The following is a 26790-nucleotide window of genomic DNA, read 5'->3' as shown; positions in this document are numbered from 1 at the left end:
ATAAAAAGTGGACCTGCGGCCACATCGTCTAACCGTTGCTCGTTCAAAAGTTGGTGGAGGGGTTGGCTCGCCAACCTGAGGGAGCCAATACTCGTGCCTTCGCGACCTCTCTGACCTGACTTGCACACTATCTTTGCCAAACTTGTTTGCATTTAGGCGGCTTGTACTATCCTACCACAGAACCACTCTGCTCATGCAATGCCACGACCTCTGACCAAAGATTTCTGCTACTTCGCGTAATTTATCATTCACACAGTCCTGATCCAGGGGAGCGTGGCACACATAAAATAAAAAAGTCAATGAATAAATCAATGAACACCGCTTGGTCGCTTCTCTCCTGCCCGTTACTCACCGATTTATTTTTACAGAGTAAAAAAACATTCTCGCTATAATTCTCCTGTACCGGAATTTATTGAAAATATGTGGAACGGTACAAGTGTCCGCCCCAGGTAGCTGAGTGGTTAGCGCGACAGAATGTGAATCCTAATGGCGCGGGTTTGATTCCCGGTTTGGTAGGAGATTTTCTCCGCTCAGGGACTGGGTATTGTGTTATCCTAATCATCATCATTTCATACTCATCGACGCGCAAGTCGCCGAAGTGGCATATAATCGAAAGACATGCATCTGGCGAACGGTCTACCGGACGGGAGGCCCTAGTCACAAGACATTTGTATTTGGTACAACAAGTTCCGTTTCATGCGAAAGTGCCTCAGATTTATGTATTAGAAGAGTATGAAAAGTGCAACTCTCCTTCAGAACATATTTGATGTCACCAGAACTGTGTTGCCTTAAGCGGCACAACAATAACCATATCCTCCAGTAGAACTTAAGAACATTTCAGGATATCTACACTGCTGTCCATTAAAATTGCTACACCAAGAAGAAATGCAGATGATAAACGGGTATTCATTGGAGCAATATATTATACTAGAACTAACATGTGATTATATTTTCACGCAATTTGGGTGCATAGATCCTGAGAAATCACTACCCAGAATAACCACCTCTGGCCGAAATAATGGCCTTGAAACGCCTGGGCATTGAGTCAACCAGAGCTTGGATGGCGTGTAGAGGTACAGCTGCCCATGCAGCTTCAACACGATACCACAGTTCACCAAAAGCAGTGACTGGCGTATTGTGACGAGCCAGTTGCTCGGCCACCATTCGCCAGACGTTTTCAGTTGGTGAGAGATTTGCAGAATGTGCTGGCCAGGGCAGCAGTCGAACATTTTCTGTTTCCAGAAAGGGCCGTACAGGACCTGCAACATGCAGTCGTGCATTATCCTGCTGAAATGTAGGGTTTTGCAGGGATCGAATGAAGGGTAGAGCCACGGGTCATAGCACATCTTAAATGTAACGTCCTCTGTTCAAAGTTTCGTCAGTGCGAACAAGAGGTGACCGAGACGTGTAACCAATGGCACTCCATACGATCACGCCGTGTGATACGCCAGCATGGCGATGACGAATACACGCTTCCAATGTGTGTTCACTGCGATGTCACCAAACACGGATGCGACCATCAGGATGCTGTAAACAGAACCTGGATTCATCCGAAAAAAAATGACGTTTTGCCATTCGTGCACCCAGGTTCGTCGTTGAGTTCACCATCGTAGGCGCTCCTGTCTGTGATGCTGCATCAAGGGTAACCGCAGCCAAGGTCTCCGAGCTGATAGTCCATGCTGCTGCAAACGCGTCGAACTGTTCGTGCAGATGGTTGTTGTCTTGCAAACGTCCCTATCTGTTGATTCAGGGTCGTGACGTAACTGCACGATCCGTTACAGTCATGCGGATAAGATGTCTGTCATCTCGACTGCTAGTGATACGAAGCCGTTGGGATCCAGCACGGCGTTCCGTATTACCCTCCTGAACCCACCGATTCCATATTCTGCTAACAGTCTTTGTATATCGACCAACGCGAGCAGCAATGTCGCGATAAAATAAACCGCAATCGCGATAGACTATAATACGACCTTTATTTAAGTCGGAAACGTGATCGTACGCATTTCTCCTGCTTACACGAGGCATCACAACAACGTTTCACCAGGCATCGCCGGTCAACTGCTGTTAGTGTATGGGAAATCGGTTGGAATCTTTCCTCATGTCATCACGTTGTAGGTGTCGCCACCGGCGCCAACCTTGTGTGAAAGCTCTGAAAACCTAATCATTTACATAGCATAGCATTTTATTCTTGTTGGTTAAATTTCGTGTCGGTAGCACGTCATCTTCGTGGTGTAGCAATTTTAATGGGCAGTAGTGTATAATGTCACACGGAAATGGGCAGCCTGTGTGTAAAATTCAGGTAGGTAGTGCGACAGGCCACTGTGGTAAAACTGCTCTCCTGTCAGGTGAAAATCTTATTCCTTCCTGGACGATTACAACCATGAGACAAAAATATCTTTGGGCCTAAGAATGAATTTCTTCCGCCAAACCTGGCCGTAGGGAACCGGAAGGGGAGTTGGGATGGGGGATCGTGCAGGTGGAGGCCTGCACGTGAGTCGGACTGACGCTCGTCCGCCGTTGCCCCGACCCGCCTCTGCCCGCCAATCCAATTGCGAGGACCAATATCCGCCGAGCCGCCGCTGCCGCCGCCGCAGATCCGGAATCTGCGTAGCCGGCCTGTCTGCCACCGCCCGAGCTGCCCTCTGCCGGCTGCGGCGCGCACTACGTCTGGCCGCGGTAGCAGCGTTTTGTCGCGAGTCTTCTTCGCCTCCTCCTGCCTCCTCCTCCTCCTCCACCTCCTTCTTCCGTTGCTGCTGCTACTGCTGGGTGAGCAATACGACAGAAGCAGAGTTGTAAAGCTACCGAAGGCTATACTAGACAATCGTATGTAAGCGTTGACTATGGTACTTTTCGCAGTAACGTTGGTCAGTTAAGCTCTTAATTGCATTGTCCGAATGTTAAGTGTGTTGCATACCCATGCGGCGCTTACGATAGCTTGTGTGTGTATGCGCTCCGCGTCTTACTAAATTCCCCTACAAATTGGAAGTGGCGAACCGTCTAGAAACTTTTTTCTACACTCTTAGCTTCCTGTCTGTTACTTAAAGACAAAAAGTATTTATAACAAAATTGAAAATATAAATCTTTAATTTAAGTTTTATCCGAAAACCGTTGATTTGTAACGTGAAACAGAGAATGCTGGAGTAAAAATATACAACGATACAGATTTATCGTATGGCGCAAGAAAAAGCAATTACTTGAGAAAAGGTAAAGTTAAGAAACCATAAAACAAAATCACATCAAATACAGCTTCAACACGTCATCGAGCATGTATGAAACAAGTTTCTGTTATCCATAAACCACTCCCACACTTATCAGTAATAAAAGGAAACTCTTGCCATTGATCATTATGAAGAATGTTCTTGTACAACGTAACAATAATTCTGTAGATATTTTATATTTGGGATTTTAAACTGCACTTGCATAAAAAATAATTGGTTGTATTACATAAAAGCACAAAATTTATGCAATCAACAAATTTTTATTACTTATAAATATGCAATTTGTTTTGTAAGGGTATAAAATACACAATGGACAAAGAAACAAACAAGAAACGAGGAGAAGTCTTCGGCTTCCAGTTTCTCCCTCACACAATCCCCACCAATACTACCAGTAATACCACCCTTAATTACGTTAGTTAAGTACTGTACCAAAAGTATAGAACTGTAGCTTTTGTAGAGCGGAACTGTAGTCCAGAGCATGAGCAGCTATAGACAAGGCGACGCCCGTCGAGCTATGGTCACCAATCTGAGTCTGAAAATGAAAGTGCTAATTAAGCATGTTGCTAGACTTTCACAGAGGAAAAGAAAGGGCACTTACTTGAGATATAATCTTGCTCTTCTTAAGGGCTCATACGTCCACAGCAAAGCGGCTACGCTGTGAAATAACTCAACTGGTGCTACAAATACAACATGCAGCATGGGAAAAATTCTTTCTTCCACTGTTAGGCATTTGCCAGCTTTTTGAGTGGCTCTGTTGTCTGTGATAGGTTTCAAATTAATCTCTCCACCTCTTTCCTTGTGTGCCTGTTGATGTTTACCATACTGATCCTTAATTCTTTGTTGTTTTAGACCATTCTACTTTGAATTTTTGGAAGATGTTCCCTCCATTTAATTCTAGTCTCCAATCTTTTCATTAATAGTTTTACGTTCTCATTCTTGTCACATTGTTGTATTCTTTATATTACCAGATACGTTACACCTAATTGTTTTTCTACAACGAGTCGTATTTGGAAAATATTGGCGCTGGATTGGGTTAGATCTTGCATCTCCCATTTCTCTGGTTCTGTCACCTTCAGGAGAATACAGTTCTATCATTTTGCTGTTTCCACGACGTTTCAAACGCCTTAAGGTCTCCACAAGAAGCGGGTGTCGGGGTTGGAATCTTGCATTGGTACAACAATTTCCATCATGTCATTTCAAGCCTACCCACTCCAAACTATACGTGAGAAATAATTATGACATTTAATATCTTTACGTGCGTTATCAAAATTAAGGGTAAGCGCTTGCTTTGACTCCCACAGAGACCTGGAGCCTTCCATGGCATCATTTTAGCTTCAAACATGCCACTCCTAGCTACTGGAGAAGAACAATTTGATACTTAACGTAGTTCTATGTATGGATTTGACTTCCAGAAATTTTCATCACCTTACTTTCAGTTCAAACATAAACACATCCATCTACTGGTGAAATATACCGATATTTAACATACATACATGACTAGCAAAAAAAAATTGAAGTTGGAGTCCAGTTTCGAATCCCTGTAACTCACATCTTTTTCGTCTCGTCATTTGTTTCACTCATCTCCATATAAATGAGAAATTTCGCTGTCTAACATTTTATTTAGCTTAGTTAACAATAGTTTAGATACTGGAATCAAATCCCTGTCCACCACATAACCTTATGCACATCGTTTCAAGTTAAAACGTGGTCACACTATTTTGTTTTTGAGTAAAACCCAATTATGATCTTTTGTGGTTAGTTAGTTTCAAGTTGAGATTTGCTTTTTCGAGCAGTGATTTGTCGTAATAAATTTAAGATTACAAGCGTTAAAGACTGCATCATCCCTAATAACATGATTCCTGATATGTGAATCATTGTGATGTTAATTTGTACCTTGGTTGGTAGACACACGGTGAAGTCTTCTCTGCTAGTCTCCTTATGAAACCATTTTCTACGTCAAACGACTGTACCGAAAAGACACTACACTATCTGCTAGAACTTTTCGATAAGTGCGTTGCATAAAAATCAGTTGATACACAATTCCGGTCATTCAGATACTTTTGAAACAAAACACTGCCAGGAAAAAAAATTACACCGTATAGAAGATCTACCATTCACTCAAGATTCATTGTTCCAACAGTGCATATGGAGTACATGAAATAATTAGATTTACAGATGAATAGCAACATCTGTTATGACGTACAATGTATCGACCCTTGCTGAATCACGCGTATCAGTACGAGGTATCACGTCCACGGGCGGCAGTGCAGGAGCTGGTTTTGGAATCCAGTCGATCGTAAGGATTTAGAATACTGTCTTGGGATAGGTTATTCCACACCTGCTCAACCTGTTCACTTAGTTCTGTAAGAGTTGTTGGAAGACGATTTGCAGAAGTCACTTCTCTATCCATCGCATCCCACACGTGATCGATTGGAGACGAGTCCGGACAGGGTGCTGGCCAGGGACGTTGCTGCACGTCTTGCAGAGCACGTTAAGTCTCACGGGCAGTGTGTAGGCGAGCATTTTCCTATTGGAACAACGCATCACCTACATGTTCCAAGAATGGAAAAAGAACGTGTCTAACAACATTCTGCTCATAACGAGCGCTGGTTAGCGTCCCCTCCAAAAACACCAAAGCTGAACGAGAGTGTAGCCTGTTGCATCCCAGACCATAAGGTCTCGGCTGGAGCCAGTGAGTCTCGGATAAACGCACTCTAAGAGACTCCGCTCACTGGGTCTACGTCGTAAGAGCAAACGACCCCTGCTTGCGTGCATGCAAAATTGGCTTCCGTCACTGAAGACCAAGGCGCGCTGTTCCATCTTCCAACTGATCAGGTAGGGGCACCAATCGATCGGCTTGTAGTCTGTGTGCCCTTAGTCCCACGGCTAATAACCGGTTCGCCACAGTTCTTGTTGACATGCCTGGTTTCACAAATCCTCTTAGCTGTGCTGCGGTAGCTGTACAATATGCCACTGCTGCACTTACAATACGACTATACAGATGGGCGTCTGTCTTTCGTTGATGCCCAGAACCTTGTCTACGAAAGTGAGACTGTTCGCGCGACGGTTTATACCAGCGTCCTTGCACAACTGACGCAGCTCATCCAACTAGTGTGTTCCGGTACTCGGAAGGTCACAATTTGGCATTTTTCAAACTCGCTCAGTTGTCTACGTATACGAAGTGCGATTGTTTCTCAGCTTGTTTTGCCTGCTTGCTTCACACGTTTGCACCACACTGTGCCCTCCGGCTGTGAGCATTCTCTATCAAAGGGTAGACACAGATGGTGCTCTGATAGCTAGAGGGCGGACGACGTTGAAACCATTATCAGTACATCTACCATCCCCCAGGTGGCTTATCTCTTCATAGAATCAAAGTAGACGTCATCTGTACATTCGTACTAATTATTTAGTCCGTCATTTTAATTCATTATTAGATATTTCGTTCTCAAATGAAGACCGACGTTCAACGTCAGTAGACTTCTTTTGGCCAGGAAGGCCGATTTCTCCCCTTGAACCTCATTTTTTATGTCTTCCTGCCATCATCTATGACTTTTTCCTTCTGTGTTAGGACAATTGCTTCATTTCCTCTACTTCAATGGATCGAATGAGATGACGCACTGAACACTAGTTCCGGAGGATGGAAGTTCAAATCGTAGCCCGACAATCCAGATTTAGGTTTTCTATGATTTTCACAATTCGAGTGAGGCAAATGACAGAAATATCCCTTTTATAGGGCATGGCTAAATTTCTTTCTCGTTATTTTCTAATCTGAGCTTGCACTCCGAATCTAATGACTTCGTTCTCTGTGGCACATTAAACACTACCTCCTTCCTTCTTCAAAAATGTTCACATGTGTGTGAAATCTTATGGGACTTAACTGCTAAGGTCATCAGTCCCTAAGCTTACACACTACTTAACCTAAATTAACCTAAGGACAAACACTCACACCTATGCCCAAGGGAGGACTCGAACCTCAGCCGGGACCAGCCGCACAGTCCATGACTGAGGCGCCCAAGACCGCTCGGCTAATCCCGCGCTGCCCTCCTTCCTTCTACTTCGTGGTTCCCAATGTTCTGTTAAGTTTGTCGGTGATCTCATTTCCTCTACTCTTCACAATTTCCGCCTTTCTTCAGTTTAAATTATTGTTATAAAATCTTTGTCTAGCCCTAGTCTCAACATGTCAACAATACACACTGAAGCGCCAAAGAAACTGGTATATGCATGCGTATTCAAATAGAATGATATGTAAAGAGGTAGAATACGGCGCTGCGGTCGGCAACGCCCATATCAAGTGTTTGGCACAGTTGTTAGATCGGTTACTGCTGCTACAATGGCAGGTTATCGAGATTTAAGTGAGTTTGAATGTGGTGTTATAGTCGGCGCATGAGCGATTGGACACAGCATCTCCGAGATAGGGATGAAGTGGGGATTTTCCCTAACGACCACTTCACGAGTGTACAGTGAATATGAGGAATCAGATAAAACGTCAAATCTCCGACATCGCTGCGACCGGCAAAAGATCCTGGAAGAACGGCACAAACGACGACTGAAGAGAATACTCCAGCGTGGTAGAACTGCAACTCTTCCGCAAATTGCTGCAGATTTCAATGCTGGGCCATCCAAAAGTGTTAGCGTGCGAACCATTCAACGATATGAGCTTTCGGAGCCGAAGGCCCAGTCGACACCGACGTGACTGGGAACATGTTACCTGGTCAGACCAGTCTCGTTACAAATTATATCGAGCGGATGAACGTGTAGGAGTGTGGAGACATTAGTGTGGAAGCCCGCTGTGAGGAAAATACACCGACAATGCACGAAACCACTTAACGTCATTAATATTCAGAGACTATCAGAGTGCATCAGCATTCTAAAACATTCACTTCTATAAAATTAATTACTATCACTGTAAATAACTGAAACCCACAGCAGAACCTACAGTTACACAAAGTTACGTCCATCTCATGTATTGAGCGTTCCCAGTGCAAGTAAAATTATTAATAAGGGGTCTCACTCACTAGTGAAACAATTGCGCCTACTGACTGTTTGAATGTGAAGTAGTAAATGATACAGCAGTCAGTCGCAAATGATAATTATTGCACATCCAGATTTCGGTCGCCATGTGGCAATTTTCAGTGATAAAAGAAAATGTGAATAAGCAGTTACAATAAGGTAACATGCAGGCATTATTAAATATATGATTGCATTAGCTTTAAATGTAAGTCACTAACAAAATACATACAAATGTAAGTTAAAGCATTAAAAACGCTTGGAGATGCATACAGTCCCAACTGGATTGGGTTTACACTGAGACCACTGTTTGCAGTTACAATACAGCTGGCTTCAGTGTGCATCATACCAATTTACAGCGTCCTCCCTACTTGTTTTATTTCTTATTTTAAACTTTTTAAAAACTTATGTACATAAAGCAAATAAGGTGGTAGTAGCTAAAGCTAGTGCAAAATGCTTTACAGCTACAAACGGTGGGAATTTCTATAGAAACCGTGCTTGATACTAACTACAGTAAAGAAATTGGAACAGACAAGACTGGTGTTATAAGTCGTTGTATGTAACTGCCAATTACATCATGTTTTTTTTTAATTTATTTTATTGCCTACATTGGACCACTTTAGTGAATTTTATGAACTAGCTTCTTCTGTTTTTTGTTGATCCAATACTTTCCCATTCTTTCAGATCGTGCCTTTCTCTACTCATAAAAAATCACCTTTCCCATTCTCGGATTGTTAATTTTTATTCGTAGTCTGATATGTTCCTCCTGAAGCGTCTTGGGTGCGTCTGTCTTGCCTTTCAAAGCCACAATGTAATCTGTAACTTGATCGTGTTCTCCTTGATGTTTGTGATCCATCTAATTCCGCCCTTACTATTCCTTCCTAATTATTCTCCGGATAATTCTATTTTCTGTTGTCGTCATCAAATGTCCTAGGAAAAGATCCGTTTCATTTTCATTGTACTTGTCACTGGTTCTATTTCTTTGCAAACTGTTTCATTTGAAGGTATTCTCCAAACTTCATATTCTGCATATTTTTTTATTTATACATGTTCTAACTACCCTTCTTTCCATTATGAGCAATCTGTCTATTGCTACAGTGTTGGTAATTTAAAATGTAGTTTCGCTAGCGTATGTTATTTGTGGCTGTGTGACTATTTTGTAGTGTTTCAGTTGTGGTTACTGAGAGGAATTCTTTGTTATGTGTGTTCTTGGTAATATGATGTGTTTTAATCAATTTGTTTATTCTACTCTATCCTGCCATGATGGTTTCTCATTCAGGTAGTGTGTTATTATTTCTCCCAAGAATTTAAACTTTTCAACGGTATTTGTGTTATGTTGACCATTTCTAATTTTGTTTGCCAGTGGAGGATCTGTTAGCTTTATTTCTGATTTTTTTTCTTTTCAAAAGATATTTTAGGGCCAATACTCTGGGCTATTTCCTGTAATGATTGTATTTGTTGTTTGGATTCTTTAATGTTGTTGGCGAGTAGACTGATGTCATCTGCAAATCCTAAACTGTTCAACCTTTTTGTGTTCCACTCATGATGTCCTTTAAATTGTACTTGTACCATTCCCTCATTATGTATTCAAGGCCACAATTAGAAGAAGCGGTGGCAGGCCATCTGCCTGCCTTAAACCAGATTTTATCAAGAATGATTCTGAAAGTTCACCTCGGAACTTAATTGGCGAATTCGTATTTGTTAAGGTAAGCTCTGTCAGTTTAGTTTTGGGTGGAATCCGAAATGTTTCAAAATTTTTAACAGTCAGGGTTTATGGACAGAATCATACGCTTTCTAAAAATCTATAAATACACTCCTGGAAATGGAAAAAAGAACACATTGACACCGGTGTGTCAGACCCACCATACTTGCTCCGGACACTGCGAGAGGGCTGTACAAGCAATGATCACACGCACGGCACAGCGGACACACCAGGAACCGCGGTGTTGGCCGTCGAATGGCGCTAGCTGCGCAGCATTTGTGCACCGCCGCCGTCAGTGTCAGCCAGTTTGCCGTGGCATACGGAGCTCCATCGCAGTCTTTAACACTGGTAGCATGCCGCGACAGCGTGGACGTGAACCGTATGTGCAGCTGACGGACTTTGAGCGAGGGCGTATAGTGGGCATGCGGGAGGCCGGGTGGACGTACCGCCGAATTGCTCAACACGTGGGGCGTGAGGTCTCCACAGTACATCGATGTTGTCGCCAGTGGTCGGCGGAAGGTGCACGTGCCCGTCGACCTGGGACCGGACCGCAGCGACGCACGGATGCACGCCAAGACCGTAGGATCCTACGCAGTGCCGTAGGGGACCGCACCGCCACTTCCCAACAAATTAGGGACACTGTTGCTCCTGGGGTATCGGCGAGGACCATTCGCAACCGTCTCCATGATGCTGGGCTACGGTCCCGCACACCGTTAGGCCGTCTTCCGCTCACGCCCCAACATCGTGCAGACCGCCTCCAGTGGTGTCGCGACAGGCGTGAATGGAGGGACGAATGGAGACGTGTCGTCTTCAGCGATGAGAGTCGCTTCTGCCTTGGTGCCAATGATGGTCGTATGTGTGTTTGGCGCCGTGCAGGTGAGCGCCACAATCAGGACTGCACACGACCGAGGCACACAGGGCCAACACCCGGCATCATGGTGTGGGGAGCGATCTCCTACACTGGCCGTACACCACTGGTGATCGTCGAGGGGACACTGAATAGTGCACGGTACATCCAAACCGTCATCGAACCCGTCGTTCTACCATTCCTAGACCGGCAAGGGAACTTGCTGTTCCAACAGGACAATGCACGTCCGCGTGTATCCCGTGCCACCCAACGTGCTCTAGAAGGTGTAAGTCAACTACCCTGGCCAGCAAGATCTCCGGATCTGTCCCCCATTGAGCATGTTTGGGACTGGATGAAGCGTCGTCTCACGCGGTCTGCACGTCCAGCACGAACGCTGGTCCAACTGAGGCGCCAGGTGGAAATGGCATGGCAAGCCGTTCCACAGGACTACATCCAGCATCTCTACGATCGTCTCCATGGGAGAATAGCAGCCTGCATTGCTGCGAAAGGTGGATATACACTGTACTAGTGCCGACATTGTGCATGCTCTGTTGCCAGTGTCTATGTGCCTGTGGTTCTGTCAGTGTGATCATGTGATGTATCTGACCCCAGGAATGTGTCAATAAAGTTTCCCGTTCCTGGGACAATGAATTCACGGTGTTCTTATTTCAATTTCCAGGAGTGTATAATTGAGAGGGGCTTGTTTCGTATTCAGTAGTAAGCCATGAATAATTTCAGAGAAATTATTTGTTTGGCACAGCTTCTCCAAGGTCTGGAGCCTCTTTGGTATTCCCCCAGTTCCTTTTCGAGCTGTTCTTTGATCCTACTGTGTAAAATCTTGGAAAAAATCTTTTCGGTACCATCCAAGAGCGAGATTCCTCTGCAGTTATCTGGATCACTTTTGTCTCCTTTGTTACAAAATGGGTTAATTATAGCTATGGTCCATTCTTCTGGTAATTATTCTGTTGTCCAACTTTTTGCAAAATACACTCCTGGAAATGGAAAAAAGAACAGATTGACACCGGTGTGTCAGACCCACCATACTTGCTCCGGACACTGCGAGAGGGCTGTACAAGCAATGATCACACGCACGGCACAGCGGACACACCAGGAACCGCGGTGTTGGCCGTCGAATGGCGCTAGCTGCGCAGCATTTGTGCACCGCCGCCGTCAGTGTCAGCCAGTTTGCCGTGGCATACGGAGCTCCATCGCAGTCTTTAACACTGGTAGCATGCCGCGACAGCGTGGACGTGAACCGTATGTGCGGACTTTGAGCGAGGGCGTATAGTGGGCATGCGGGAGGCCGGGTGGACGTACCGCCGAATTGCTCAACACGTGGGGCGTGAGGTCTCCACAGTACATCGATGTTGTCGCCAGTGGTCGGCGGAAGGTGCACGTGCCCGTCGACCTGGGACCGGACCGCAGCGACGCACGGATGCACGCCAAGACCGTAGGATCCTACGCAGTGCCGTAGGGGACCGCACCGCCACTTCCCAGCAAATTAGGGACACTGTTGCTCCTGGGGTATCGGCGAGGACCATTCACAACCGTCTCCATGAAGCTGGGCTACGGTCCCGCACACCATTAGGCCGTCTTCCGCTCACGCCCCAACATCGTGCAGACCGCCTCCAGTGGTGTCGCGACAGGCGTGAATGGAGGGACGAATGGAGACGTGTCGTCTTCAGCGATGAGAGTCGCTTCTGCCTTGGTGCCAATGATGGTCGTATGTGTGTTTGGCGCCGTGCAGGTGAGCGCCACAATCAGGACTGCACACGACCGAGGCACACAGGGCCAACACCCGGCATCATGGTGTGGGGAGCGATCTCCTACACTGGCCGTACACCACTGGTGATCGTCGAGGGGACACTGAATAGTGCACGGTACATCCAAACCGTCATCGAGCCCATCGTTCTACCATTCCTAGACCGGAAAGGGAACTTGCTGTTCCAACAGGACAATGCTCGTCCGCATGTATCCCGTGCCACCCAACGTGCTCTAGAAGGTATAAGTCAACTACCCTGGCCAGCAAGATCTCCGGATCTGTCCCCCATTGAGCATGTTTGGGACTGGATGAAGCGTCGTCTCACGCGGTCTGCACGTCCAGCACGAACGCTGGTCCATCTGAGGCGCCAGGTGGAAATGGCATGGCAAGCCGTTCCTCAGGACTACATCCAGCATCTCTACGATCGTCTCCATGGGAGAATAGCAGCCTGCATTGCTGCGAAAGGTGGATATACACTGTACTAGTGCCGACATTGTGCATGCTCTGTTGCCTGTGTCTATGTGCCTGTGGTTCTGTCAGTGTGATCATGTGATGTATCTGACCCCAGGAATGTGTCAATAATGTTTCCCCTTCCTGGGACAATGAATTCACGGTGTTCTTATTTCAATTTCCAGGAGTGTAATATGTAAAGTTATCTGAGTTGTTTTACCAGCATATTTCTATATTTCCGCTAACACTTGATTTATCTCCACATGCTTTGTAGTTTCTAATTTCTTTAAGTATAATTTTTATTTCTTTTACTGTAGGTGGGTTTATATTTTCTAGTTTGGTTTATAAAGGAGTGCTTGTGTCCTTTGTTAGAAGGTTTACAGTTTCATCACAGTTCAAGAGCTTGTCGAATGCTTCTGCCATGATTTCTCTGTTTTCCTTGTTATTATGCGCTATTCTTCCATCTTTATATCTCAGAAATAGTGTGAGAGGGTTTTCATTACGTAACAGTATATCAAAGGCTTAGAAAAACTCTCTGTAACTGGTTTTGCAGAAGTTTTCTTCAATGTAACTTATAACGGTACTACCGACCACCTTCTAAACGGCTATCGATGCTAGTGTTACTCCTCTACCAGGAACTTTTGAGATGTGACCGTGGGATAACCTAATGGAAACAGAACAATCAAACTGGAATTCGTTTCCGAATCACACCCTCACAGTATAACCAACAGTAAACAGAGGGGTAGGAACAGACGTTCTCCCAGCACAAAAGTACGTTTTAACAATACATATTAAAACCGGTCGCCAGCCTAATTAGGCATTTTGTGTCAATGAAAATGACAAAGCAGAAGGCAGTGCTAAGGCTAACCTAAACTTCCTTAAACACACGCTAAACTCTTTCCTTGTATCTGTTCGTACTATAACATTAACCTAACCTTCCAGATAAATATGCTATAACGAATAAATGGCCAATGAGATAGTAAACAGCAACACATGCCTTTCAACAACACGTACCTTAAGTGACCTAGGTGTAGCAGTTTCTAAAACCAGATACCGACACACATGAAACTAGTAGCAGTATTGAACAGGGAAAAGCTTGAAATGATTCTGAATTTAAATCAGGGGGTCTGCTAATGATCATAATGAATAGCTTCATTGCATAGTACAGGGTCCCTATGCCTGTGCATTAACCAATGTGCATGAGAATACATAACACAGTAAATAGTTCTTTCTCAAACTCGGTTTGCAGCAACTAAAGAGAATACAGATCTAACTGCACTGGCTCTGCAGGACCCTTTGTATTGCTTCATTAACTAACTAGCTTAGAACATGAGGGCCCTTAAATTTTCATGGTTTGCAGAACCATGATCATTAACAAAATTACAAGAGTATGCAGAAAAAATGGTAAGTATTCTTATCTTTAATTATTAATTAAGTAAAGCACAACAACATGTAATTCTTTAAATAACAAATGTGCTTTAATAAGCAGTCTTTTGACCTACTCAAAAATATAATTCGCTGTGAAAATGACAACACAACATTAGATTCGAGTTCACTTTCTCATAATAAATTAGGACACTCGGAAATTTATTAGGATATGATTCCTGTCCAGGTTTGTGATTTGGAATAATCATGGGTATAAGATAGTGTTTTTAATAACACCAAAATTATTATTAAAAACAACCAATTTACAGAGCGCCAAATATTAAAAAAATCTGTGGAAGGCTGATGGCACTGGGGGCGGAATTTGCAGTGGCTATTAACCTTGAGGCGATGGAATTATGACAGTATTGCTGGCCTCGCTCTGTTAATATCTTCTTCGCGTCGGAATTATATTTTTATGGGGCCAAAAATCATGCCATGGTAATGGTATCACCAAACGCAGAATCCGAGACCAATAAATACTGTCCTTAACCTCTTCTGGCATCAAACCTCCAGGAATATGAGCCACAATGATCCGATACTCCTAGCGATGTGCTAACCACTCCACTGGTCAGCCCTTACTCCTTACTCATCACAAAAGACGGGTTGCCACTTGAGCGCCAATCACACCTTTCCCACTCCGCCAGGCTACTTCCGTAGCTGTGGTGCTTCCCCACATTTATTACATTCAACACTACGTTTCCAAACTATGGACCAAGTTATTTACAGTACATGATATAATAATCATTCCATTAGTTATTTAAATCCACAAGTATAATTTAAACAGCATTATTCGAAAGTTCACATAATTGAAATATGTATACATTCTCAAAGAATTTCCATGATAGATACAACATTATACATAAGCAATACTATATAAATTGACAAGGAAATATCGATATAGATACAAAATAGGTCAAAATTAAGAGATCCTTTCGATAGTGCCTCTTTGTTTCTCCAATAATTTGAGACCATATGTTCTGATGTTTTTGAGGGTAGTTGCATTTTCTTCTGTTATGTGAGTTTGAAATTTTGTCCTAGCCTGATGTCTTTCGTTATGAACTTCGTCACATTCTGTAGTCCTACATGCATGTTTTTACGTTGATTTACTGGGTCCGATTCTTCAACATACTGTTTTAAAATTAGTATTACTTACTCAAGATTATCGCCTACCATTGCATTTTGTGTGTTTTTCTGATATTTTTCATTTTTGATTAATTTATATGGGTCATACTTTCTTTTATCTCCAATTGTTCTCCGTATTTTTTTCTTAAAGAAGGGAATTTTATTTTGATTTTGACCAAGTAATGATCTGAACCTTTGTCTTCTGTTCCTCTCAGTACTTTAACGTTTCTAATTTTTAATGAAAGAGTTTGTCCCTCTAGACATGGTCCAGCCGCCACTCTCCTCTTGTCCAATCTGGATGTTCCATGGCACTACTTTGCTTAGTTTTCTTTTAAAATATGTAGATTTAGAGATGAGCCCATGTGTTCTGCTAATTTCAAAGAGTCTTTGTCCATTTCTACTACTTTGTTTATGTGGAGCACATTTTCCAATTGTATCTCTGTACTTTTCCTTTTCCAATCGGGAATTAAAATCTCCTGAGCTTTACATTGTTTTCATTGACTTGATTTATTGTCTAGTCCAAAAGATCCCAGAAATTTACTATTTCTACCATAATTCTTGTTAAGATATTTTTCTCATTGGTAGGGCCATGGGCGCTTAGGATAGCACATAACTTATTTGTGTTTTCCAAAGTTATAGTTGTAATTTCTGGGGAAACAGCTTTAAAATCAGTTATTGAATCTATCACTTTCAAATTTATTGTAAGTCCTGTTCCGATTTATGAGCACTGTTTCATAGCTCTTTGTACTAGTTTTCCATTGTTAAGTATATAACGTTGAGATTCAAACGAATCTTCCATTGTATTTCTCATTTCTTGGAGTTTTGCTGCTATGACGTTTTGTCTGTTCAGTTCATTTGTGAAGTTTTTGAGCTTTCCAGTTTTTCAGGAAAAAAAATTTAGTAATGTGGGAAATAAATTACACTTGTCTCCAGAAACTTATAGCATTTGTATACGAAACTCACAAGAGAAGACTTTTAAAACATAAAGATTCCTGGCCTTGTGACATGCTGGTGATGGTATGTCGACTTATACACCACTCCTGTCTGTCCATTGCTTTGACTAAACTTAGCATTTACCTCGGTTTCAATAAAGTTTTATTAACTTAGATATTTGAACGATATGTTTATCATTTTTTAAACGATGTCCAGTTGTGAAATGTGGAGCATTAATTGATGTCAATAGGTAGCTCAAATACTTAATAGCATGCATAACTATGAAACATTTGTCACTGGTTTTTGTTTCATGTACAAGTGTTTTTAAAATATATGAGATAAGAAATAAAATTATAAAACAAGCGACTTCTGAAGCTAAGGTTAAAATACGCGTGTATTGTCAGTGCAACGTATATGTATGGGAGGTGCTGTAGATTAGTATGACGGATACTGTAGCCAGTTAAGTTGTCATTGTAAACAGCGCTCTCAGAGTGAACTCAGTATCTGATACAGATAGTCCATTTGGGACTAAGTGCGTATACAAGTGTTTTTAATATTTTAACTAAATTTGCTGGTATATATTTCATCATTGAGCTTATGGAACTGTACATTCAATAAATTATGCATGTTACCTTATTCTAACTTCTTCTGCACACGTTTTCTTGCACTGAATATGGCCACACAATGACATAAATCTTGATGTGCAGTACACATCATTTGCGACTGGCTGATGTATACTTGACCACTTGAAAATTATTAATGATGAAAAACACATCCACCCACAGTTACTTTCAAAATTCTTTACTGCAGTTCCATAACCGGTTTTGGGCCACCATGTCTGTCTGCAGACGGCTAACATTACCACTTACGTTGACGTTTTGCTTAGCAGCATGTCACTTGCTCCTGCGATGTGTTCCAGTAGACAGCGATTAGTCTTTGTGGTCTTCATGCTTATCCAAGGCGATGCGTATGCTGTTATAATACAAGCGACACACATGATGTAAATAAATCGCTGTGACTCAAATGGTTCAAATGGCTCTGAGCACTATGGGACTTAACACCTGTGGTCATCAGTCCTCTAGAACTTAGAACTACTTAAACCTAACTAACCTAAGGACACTCATCCATGCCCGAGGCAGGATTCGAACTAGCGACCGTAGCGGTCACGCGGTTCCAGACTGAAGTGCCTAGAACCGCCCGGCCACCCCGGCCGGCCTATAGGGAAAGGCGGGTAATATAAATACGTACCATTTAGATGACAGCAAGTTACTTCCAAATTTAAACGTTCATAAACCATGGCACTTATGGCCTATTACACATTTAGTGACGTGAGTTAAAAATTATTTACTCAAAAACTGTGATCAACCTGAAGAACAATTTACTAAAATTTAACGAGAAAACGTACCTTTAGTTACTGCAGTGATTGGTATTACAAAAGTAATTCAGAGTACAAGCACGAACAAATCAGATACCATGGCACACAACCACGTTACTTTAATGGCAGGCACTTATAATGTAGGATATAAAATATAAAATTTCATGTGACCAAGCAACCTCGTGGGATTCAGCAAACTAGGCCCAGAAGCGGAAGCCCGCTCACTCAGCTGTTTCCAATACAGGCTCGGCATGGAACCCCGAACGGGAGCAACAACTGTCACGAGTAGGCACGAAAAATCCCAGAACTAGTGGGTATCTACAACAGACTGGCATCTGCCTTAAGTAACTAGAAAAACAACAATTCACTACAGTATATCATCTGTAGAATTAATCAACCTATTAATGATCATCAGCTAAGCAGTACAAATCTATTATCCTATATATATAAGGCCAATTGTACATTAAGCCGCGAGCGAACGAGATAAACGGCTAGCCGGAACGCCCGGGCAAAGGGGGCGGAAATTACACAACGGCACAAGCAGGACACAATCCAGGACACCGCACCCGCTACCAAGACAAACAGCAGAAGTCTCGATAAAACTAAATCGAAATGCAAGTAACTAGCGTGCAGGCTAACGGTACATCGAGTTCTCCGCCCCCCTCCCCGACACAAAACGCAAAGCGACTTTCAGCATATAGCCACACTTAAATTTGTGATTAAATAAGAATTAATTACAATATCCACATACTGTAATTGAAGTAATTCCTGTACTTTCATGAGTAAGATCAGTTTCAAACTATTTAAATACACAATAACAACTGGCCTCTCAGTAACTCGTAAGAATTTATGAAACGACTCATTTAGAAATCTCTCAGACACACTTTTACATCAGATAGAAACGTAATAGTAATCCAGGGAAACTTTTATCCATGTATATCTACAGCATTTCGACAGCTTAACTCCGTCTTGTGATATAAGCAGGCGGCACTTAGACAAGGACTAGCCAAACTGTTTACAATGACGGTTAAACACTGACAGTAGCAATCTACAAACAGATCAGCACACCAGGCCCTAATAAATATTAATCGTCACATCACATACAGCTTTCCTAGAACATTGCGTAGTAAGCAAGTTGAAATTAGACACATTCGAGGACAGACTCGGTAGGAGTAGCAACGACCGGCCAAGAGAGTGAAGTCAACAGTGTAGAATCCAGTAGCAGATTCCGGCCACAATTAACCGCACAAGCAAGGCCCTTACCCTCTTGTTTGTTCGACGAATCCAGCCGCCGCGGATCCCGGTGCCAGGAGACATATAGCAAGCGAAATACCCCAACGGCTTCCCAGTAACGTGACTGCTTCCACGCTGGCGATATTTCCTAAGGCGCCGTCAGCCCTTTTTCGATGTGCTCTTCCTGCTGCCTCGCAAGGCACCTGTACCGTTCGCCAGACTTCGCAAACAACGTTACTGCTTGGCGTCCGAAAGCAAAATTCCCGCTTCTTGCTAGAGCTTACCGCTCGCTCCCAGATCGGCCCGGTAGGTGGCGCCATCGCGCGCTCTGTGCACACCACCGGAAAGATGACCCATACCGGCGCCGGGAATATCGCTGATCGAGTCACACGGCTCAGTAATGAGAAGTAGCAGAAATGAGAACAGTGAGAAAATCAGAATTGGCGATCACGTAGTACACGAAGTCAGTGATTCAGCTGTGTAGACAGTATCATAAACCAAGACGGGCGGAGCAAGAAGGCTATAAAAATCAGAGCAGCATTGGGGAAAAGGGCATCCCTGGGCAAGTGAAGACTACTAGTATCAAACATAGGCCTTAATTTGAGGAAGGAATTCCTAAGAATGTACATTAGGAGCCCAACGTTGAATGGTAGTGGTAACAACGTTGTATGGTAGTGGTACATAGATGGCACATAGACTATAGGAAAAACGGAACAGAAGAGAATCGAAGCATCCGAGATGTGGTGCTGCAAAAGAATGCTGAAAATCAGGTGGACTGATAAGGAAAGGTAGCGGATGTTCTCCGCTGAATCGACTTGGAAAGGAATATTTGAAAAACAGTGGCAAGAAGGACAGGGTGGCAGGACGTCAGGTAATAACTTTCTTAGTACTAGAGGGAGGCGTAGATGGTAAAAACTGAAGGGAAAGACAGAGATTGGCATACATCAAGCAAACAGTCAAGGACATAGTTTAGAAGTGCTACTCTGAGATGAAAACACTAGCATAAGAGAGGATTTCGGGGCGCGCTGCATCAGACGAGTCAGAAATCTGATTAATGAAAAATAACTCTCTTTTTAGATGTCTGAGTTTATTTGCCACCTCCACTGCCGACCAAGCGTTGAGGAAGCCGATTTAGGAGTAACAGTTCATTTGTGGGCGAGTGCGTGGATGTTCACTGTCAAGTGCATTCGTTCTGCCTCGCCCCCTGCTTAAGCTTATCGCGTGGCCGGGTTATGAAATGACTGTCACCCCCCTCCCCCCCACCCGTTTCATGAAGCCGCAACTGACTCCCACCTCGGTACGTGGCCGTGGCCGCGTGCGTTCATTTTGCAGCTTCCTGCCCGCTCGGGTTGTGCTGAATTCGCCGGCAATATCGCTGCGGTTCGGGCGGTGGCTTTATGGCTGCCTGACTCCACAGTGCGTGGCCGTTAAAACAGGCGGACCGCCGCCTGTTATGAGAAACGGCTTGCGGAAGTCGTTGCCCGCGTATCGCGGATACACGCCTCACGTCGCCCTGCACTGTACTGCTTTGTCAGCGACACCGCGCCGTTACGAGAAAAGATTCCATCCCGCCCTGCACGCAGTCTCCTAGTCTGTCCACATTCTTGGCGCATTCATAAAGTAAGCACGTACACGACCCTAAGGCATACATTGTCTCTACAGGAGGCGTTCGTGTTCCTACTACGCTGTTTAGCAGTCCTTCTCATTTCACCTAAATACACTTTGCCGCAGTTACACGCCCTGTCATAGACAAACGCGGTGCGGAGGCTATCAGGTGCATCAACTTTGAGTCCGGAAAAGTCGTTTACTTTGTTTGCTGAAGGAAGAGGCCTTTATGCCGGCCAGTGTGGCCGAGCGTTTCTAGGCGCGTCAGTCTGGAAACGCGTGACCGCTATGGTCGCAAGTTCGAATCCTGCCTCGGGTATGGATGTGTGTGATGTCCTTAGGTTAGTTAGGTTTAAGTAGTTCTAAGTTCTAGGGGACTGATGACCTCAGTTGTAAAGTCCCATAGTGCTCAGAGCCATTTCAGCCAACCAAGAGGTCTTTATACAAATTTCGTCCAGGAAGCAACCTCCGTGGGCAACAAGAGATACAACATTTCATCGGTGTTCAGGTCCCCAGCAAAAATTCGATAGCTCATGAGGCATGTGAAGAACGATCTAGGGCTTAGAACGCCTGGAGTGTACAAGATACCATGTCAGTGTGGCTGTTACTATGTCGGCCAGACAGTACGCACTGTGGAGCTACGCCGGACGGAACATGAGTGGTGCTTAAGTCTAAGCCATCCAGAAAAATCAGCAGTGGCAGAACACGCCTTAGAAAATGGACACCGAATTCTGTTCGACGAAACATCTGTCGTTATGAGGACGAAGGGATTTTGGGATAGCGTCATAAAAGAAGGTTTTGAAATAAAAACCTCTGGAAACACAGTCAAGAAGGACGGCGGTTTGCAGCTCAGCACAGCTTGGGACCCGGACATCGCCAGGCTAAAAGGGGCGCGACGGACTCGAGATGAAAACATTACCATATATGCGAGGAAGAGAGCACTAGTGACGTCACAGCCAGCAGCGCGGCTATATAACGATGCGGCCACGGCGACACAGCAGTCAGTCTTACCACTTGACAACGACTGACGAGAGCTCCGTCGAAAGCTCGTGGGATTTTAACCACCTGACGCGGCTGGAATCCCGAGAAAATTTTATTAATTCATGTCGCCGCGAAATTATTCATTCAACAAAATGTTTGATAAAAATTCCCCTCCTCTTCCTCCAACCTGTCTCTTACGCTTCATGTTCTCTCCTACAAACTAAAAGTAGGGTACAGCAGGGTAACTTAGATTTTCAGTGGTGTTTGTTTCAAGATTCTAGTGCGAGTCATTTACGAGATATCGTACTTGTCTGTGCCATTCAACCTGCTTAGTTGCTGGGGACGATATTGTTATGTTTGCTTACAGTGTGCTTGTCTGTTCCTTGAGTGCACTGCGGATTGCTAGTCACTCAGAGTGTGACCGTCCAAGCAGTAGGTCGTGACTGGACGATAGGATTAACTAATGCGAAAAAAGAAACCGACACCTTCATGTTCTATGGAAGGTCTAGAATGAAAACAGTTAATTCTTGTACGTTGTTCGGGTTCCCGGGTTCGGTTCCCGGCGGGGTCAGGGATTTTCTCTGCCTCGTGATGACTGGGTGTTGTGTGATGTCCTTAGTTTAGTTAGGTTTAAGTAGTTCTAAGTTCTAGGGGACTGATGACCATAGATGTTAAGTCCGATAGTGCTCAGTGCCATTTGAACCATTTTTGTACGCTGTATGTGGCAAGACATTCCAACAGTCATCAACCTCTTCAACTTGTTACGTGAAAGTCGAAGTGTAGCACCTAGGCAACGTGACAGTAGGATACAAGTAGCGATAGGAGAGGAGGAATTAATATTGCTGCAGTAGATCCGCACGTTAGCTCCCGTGCAATCGGCTTGAGGAAGTGGCATGAGTAGGGATAAGTCCTACTCATTCTACACGACACAGGTTCTATCCCTGCCACATCTCTCCCAATCAAGAGCTGTATGGAAACGATTATGAGCATTTTGTTAACTTCTATACATGGTCATTAAGGCAGAACATCCCAGTATCTTTTTAGTGATGAGGCAACACTTACCAACCATGGCCAGGTAAACCACAGAAGGATGCACTATTGGCCTACTGACAATACCCGTTGGCTTCGTCTGGTGAAGCCTCAGCGTCCAAGGAGTTAAACGTGTGGTGTTGGATAGTGAACCACCAGCTCGTCGGCCGGTTTTTCGCAGGCGGAATACTGAACTCGCACATGTATCGCAGCCTCCTAACGGGCCATCTTCCAGGGATGTTAGGAGACGTTCGTCTGCAGGCTAGGAGGAACCTGTGCTACTAACGTCATTGCTGTCGAGCCCACAGTGCACGAAGTACTACACCTGTCTTCATGAATTTTTTTCCAAATCATTAAGTTAGACGCAGAGGACTTGTACCTTGACTGACCAGTTTCCCCGGATTTGACGCCTGTATGGTTTATTCTGTGGGAAAAGCAGAAAGACGTTGTCTAGAAGGACATAATAACGACATAGAATGATATGCAACGTCGTATTACTGCAGCCTGCTCAGACATCTCTACTGAAATGCTAGCATATGTGCAGCAGTCGCTTCATACCAGAATAGAATCGTGTATTGCCGCTGCTGATGGTCATTTTGACCCCAACCTGTGGTACTCAGTTGCTTCTTTACTGGTCAGAACCCATGTAACTACTGTATGCACTTGAGTTGTTGTTTAGTCTGCGCTATCACTGGTATTATACAAGTGTCGGTGCCAGAACGTTTCAAAATACGATACCTCGTAAACGACTCCCACTAGGATCCTGCGATAAACAGTACTGACCTTATAATTGACCCTACCTTTAATTTGTTAATGTCAAAAGGTATTGATCCATTTCAAAAACGCTACGTTTGCACAAAACATTGTTGTTGTTGTGGTCTTCAGTCCTGAGACTGGTTTGATGCAGCTCTCCATGCTACTCTATCCTGTGCAAGCTTCTTCATCTCCCAGTATCTATTGCAACCTACATCCTTCTGAATCTGCTTAGTGTATTCATCTCTTGGTCTCCCTCTACGATTTTTACCCTCCACACTGCCCTCCAATGCTAAATTTGTGATCCCTTGATGCCTCAAAACATGTCCTACCAACCGATCCCTTCTTCTAGTCAAGTTGTGCCACAAACTTCTCTTCTCCCCAATCCTATTCAATACCTCCTCATTAGTTACGTGATCTACCCACCTTATATTCAGCATTCTTCTGTAGCACCACATTTCGAAAGCTTCTATTCTCTTCTTGTCCAAACTAGTTATCGTCCATGTTTCACTTCCATACATGGCTACACTCCATACAAATACTTTCAGAAACGACTTCCTGACACTTAAATCTATACTCGATGTTAACAAATTCCTCTTCTTGAGAAACGCTTTCCTTGCCATTGCCAGTCTACATTTTATATCCTCTCTACTTCGACCATCATCGGTTATTTTACTCCCTAAATAGCAAAACTCCTTTACTACTTTAAGTGTCTCATTTCCTAATCTAATTCCCTCAGCATCACCCGACTTAATTTGACTACATTCCATTATCCTCGTTTTGCTTTTGTTGATGTTCATCTTATATCCTCCTTTCAAGACACTGTCCATTCCGTTCAACTGCTCTTCCAAGTCCTTTGCTGTCTCTGACAGAATTACAATGTCATCGGCAAACCTCAAAGTTTTTACTTCTTCTCCATGAATTTTAATACCTACTCCGAATTTTTCTTTTGTTTCCTTTACTGCTTGCTCAATATACAGATTGAATAACATCGGGGAGAGGCTACAACCCTGTCTTACTCCTTTCCCAACCACTGCTTCCCTTTCATGCCCCTCGACTCTTATAACTGCCATCTGGTTTCTGTACAAACTGTAAATAGCCTTTCGTTCCCTGTATTTTACCCCTGCCACCTTCAGAATTTGAAAGAGAGTATTCCAGTCAACATTGTCAAAAGCTTTCTCTAAGTCTACAAATGCTAGAAACGTAGGTTTGCCTTTTCTTAATCTTTCTTCTAAGATAAGTCGTAAGGTCAGTATTGCCTCACGTGTTCCAACATTTCTACGGAATCCAAACTGATCTTCCCCGAGGTCGGCTTCTACCAGTTTTTCCATTCGTCTGTAAAGAATTCGCGTTAGTATTTTGCAGCTGTGACTTATTAAACTGATAGTTCGGTAATTTTCACATCTGTCAACACCTGCTTTCTTTGGGATTGGAATTATTATATTCTTCTTGAAGTCTGAGGGTATTTCGCCTGTCTCATACATCGTGCTCACCAGATGGTAGAGTTTTGTCATGACTGGCTCTCCCGAGGCCATCAGTAGTTCAAATGGAATGTTGTCTACTCCCGGGGCCTTGTTTCGACTCAGGTCTTTCAGTGCTCTGTCAAACTCTTCACGCAGTATCTTATCTCCCATTTCGTCTTCATCTACATCCTCTTCCATTTCCATAATATTGTCCTCAAGTACATCGCCCTTGTATAAACCCTCTATATACTCCTTCCACCTTTCTGCCTTCCCTTCTTTGCTTAGAACTGGGTTGCCATCTGAGCTCTTGATATTCATACAAGTGGTTCTCTTCTCTCCAAAGGTCTCTTTAATTTTCCTGTAGGCAGTATCTATCTTACCTCTAGTGAGACAAGCCTCTACATCCTTACATTTGTCCTCTAGCCATCCCTGCTTAGCCATTTTGCACTTCCTGTCGATCTCATTTTTGAGACGTCTGTATTCCTTTTTGCCTGCTTCATTTACTGCATTTTTGTATTTTCTCCTTTCATCAATTAAATTCAATATTTCTTCTGTTACCCAAGGATTTCTATTAGCCCTCGTCTTTTTACCTACTTGATCCTCTGCTGCCTTCACTACTTCATCCCTCAGAGCTACCCATTCTTCTTCTACTGTATTTCTTTCCCCCATTCCTGTCAATTGTTCCCTTATGCTCTCCCTGAAACTCTCTACAACCTCTGGTTCTTTCAGTTTATCCAGGTCCCATCTCCTTAAATTCCCACCTTTTTGCAGTTTCTTCAGTTTCAATCTGCAGTTCATAACCAATAGATTGTGGTCAGAATCCACATCTGCCCCAGGAAATGTCTTACAATTTAAAACCTGGTTCCTAAATCTCTGTCTTACCATTATATAATCTATCTGATACCTACTAGTATCTCCAGGATTCTTCCAGGTATACAACCTTCTTTTATGATTCTTGAACCAAGTGTTGGCTATGATTAAGTTATGCTCTGTGCAAAATTCTACAAGGCGGCTTCCTCTTTCATTCCTTCCCCCCAATCCATATTCACCTACTATGTTTCCTTCTCTCCCTTTTCCTACTGACGAATTCTAGTCACCCATGACTATTAAATTTTCGTCTCCTTTCACTACCTGAATAATTTCTTTTATCTCGTCATACATTTCATCTATTTCTTCATCATCTGCAGAGGTAGTTGGCATATAAACTTGTACTACTGTAGTAGGCATGGGCTTTGTGTCTATCTTGGCCACAATAATGCGTTCACTATGCTGTTTGTAGTAGCTAACTCGCACTCCTATTTTTTTATTCATTATTAAACCTACTCCTGCATTACCCCTATTTGATTTTGTATTTATGACCCTGTAATCACCCGACCAAAAGTCTTGTTCCTCCTGCCACCGAACTTCACTAATTCCCACTATATCTAACTTTAATCTATCCATTTCCCTTTTTAAATTTTCTAACCTACCTGCCCGATTAAGGGATCTGACATTCCACGCTCCGATCCGTAGAACGCCAGTTTTCTTTCTCCTGATAACGACGTCCTCCTGAGTAGTCCCCGCCCGGAGATCCGAATGGGGGACTATTTTACCTCCGGAATATTTTACCCAAGAGGACGCCATCATCATTTAATCATACAGTAGAGCTGCATGTCCTCGGGAAAAATTACGGCTGTAGTTTCCCCTTGCTTTCAGCCGTTCGCAGTACCAGCACAGCAAGGCCGTTTTGGTTAATGTTACAAGGCCAGATCAGTCAATCATCCAGACTGTTGCCTCTGCAACTACTGAAAAGGCTGCTGCCCCTCTTCAGGAACCACATGTTTGTCTGGCCTCTCAACAGATACCCCTCCGTTGTGGTTGCACCTACGGTACGGACATCTGTATC

The sequence above is a fragment of the Schistocerca cancellata genome, chromosome 1 (genome assembly GCF_023864275.1).
Source record: "Schistocerca cancellata isolate TAMUIC-IGC-003103 chromosome 1, iqSchCanc2.1, whole genome shotgun sequence".
In the NCBI taxonomy this organism is placed as follows: Eukaryota; Metazoa; Arthropoda; class Insecta; order Orthoptera; family Acrididae; genus Schistocerca; species Schistocerca cancellata.
This window is presented reverse-complemented; position numbering follows the sequence as displayed.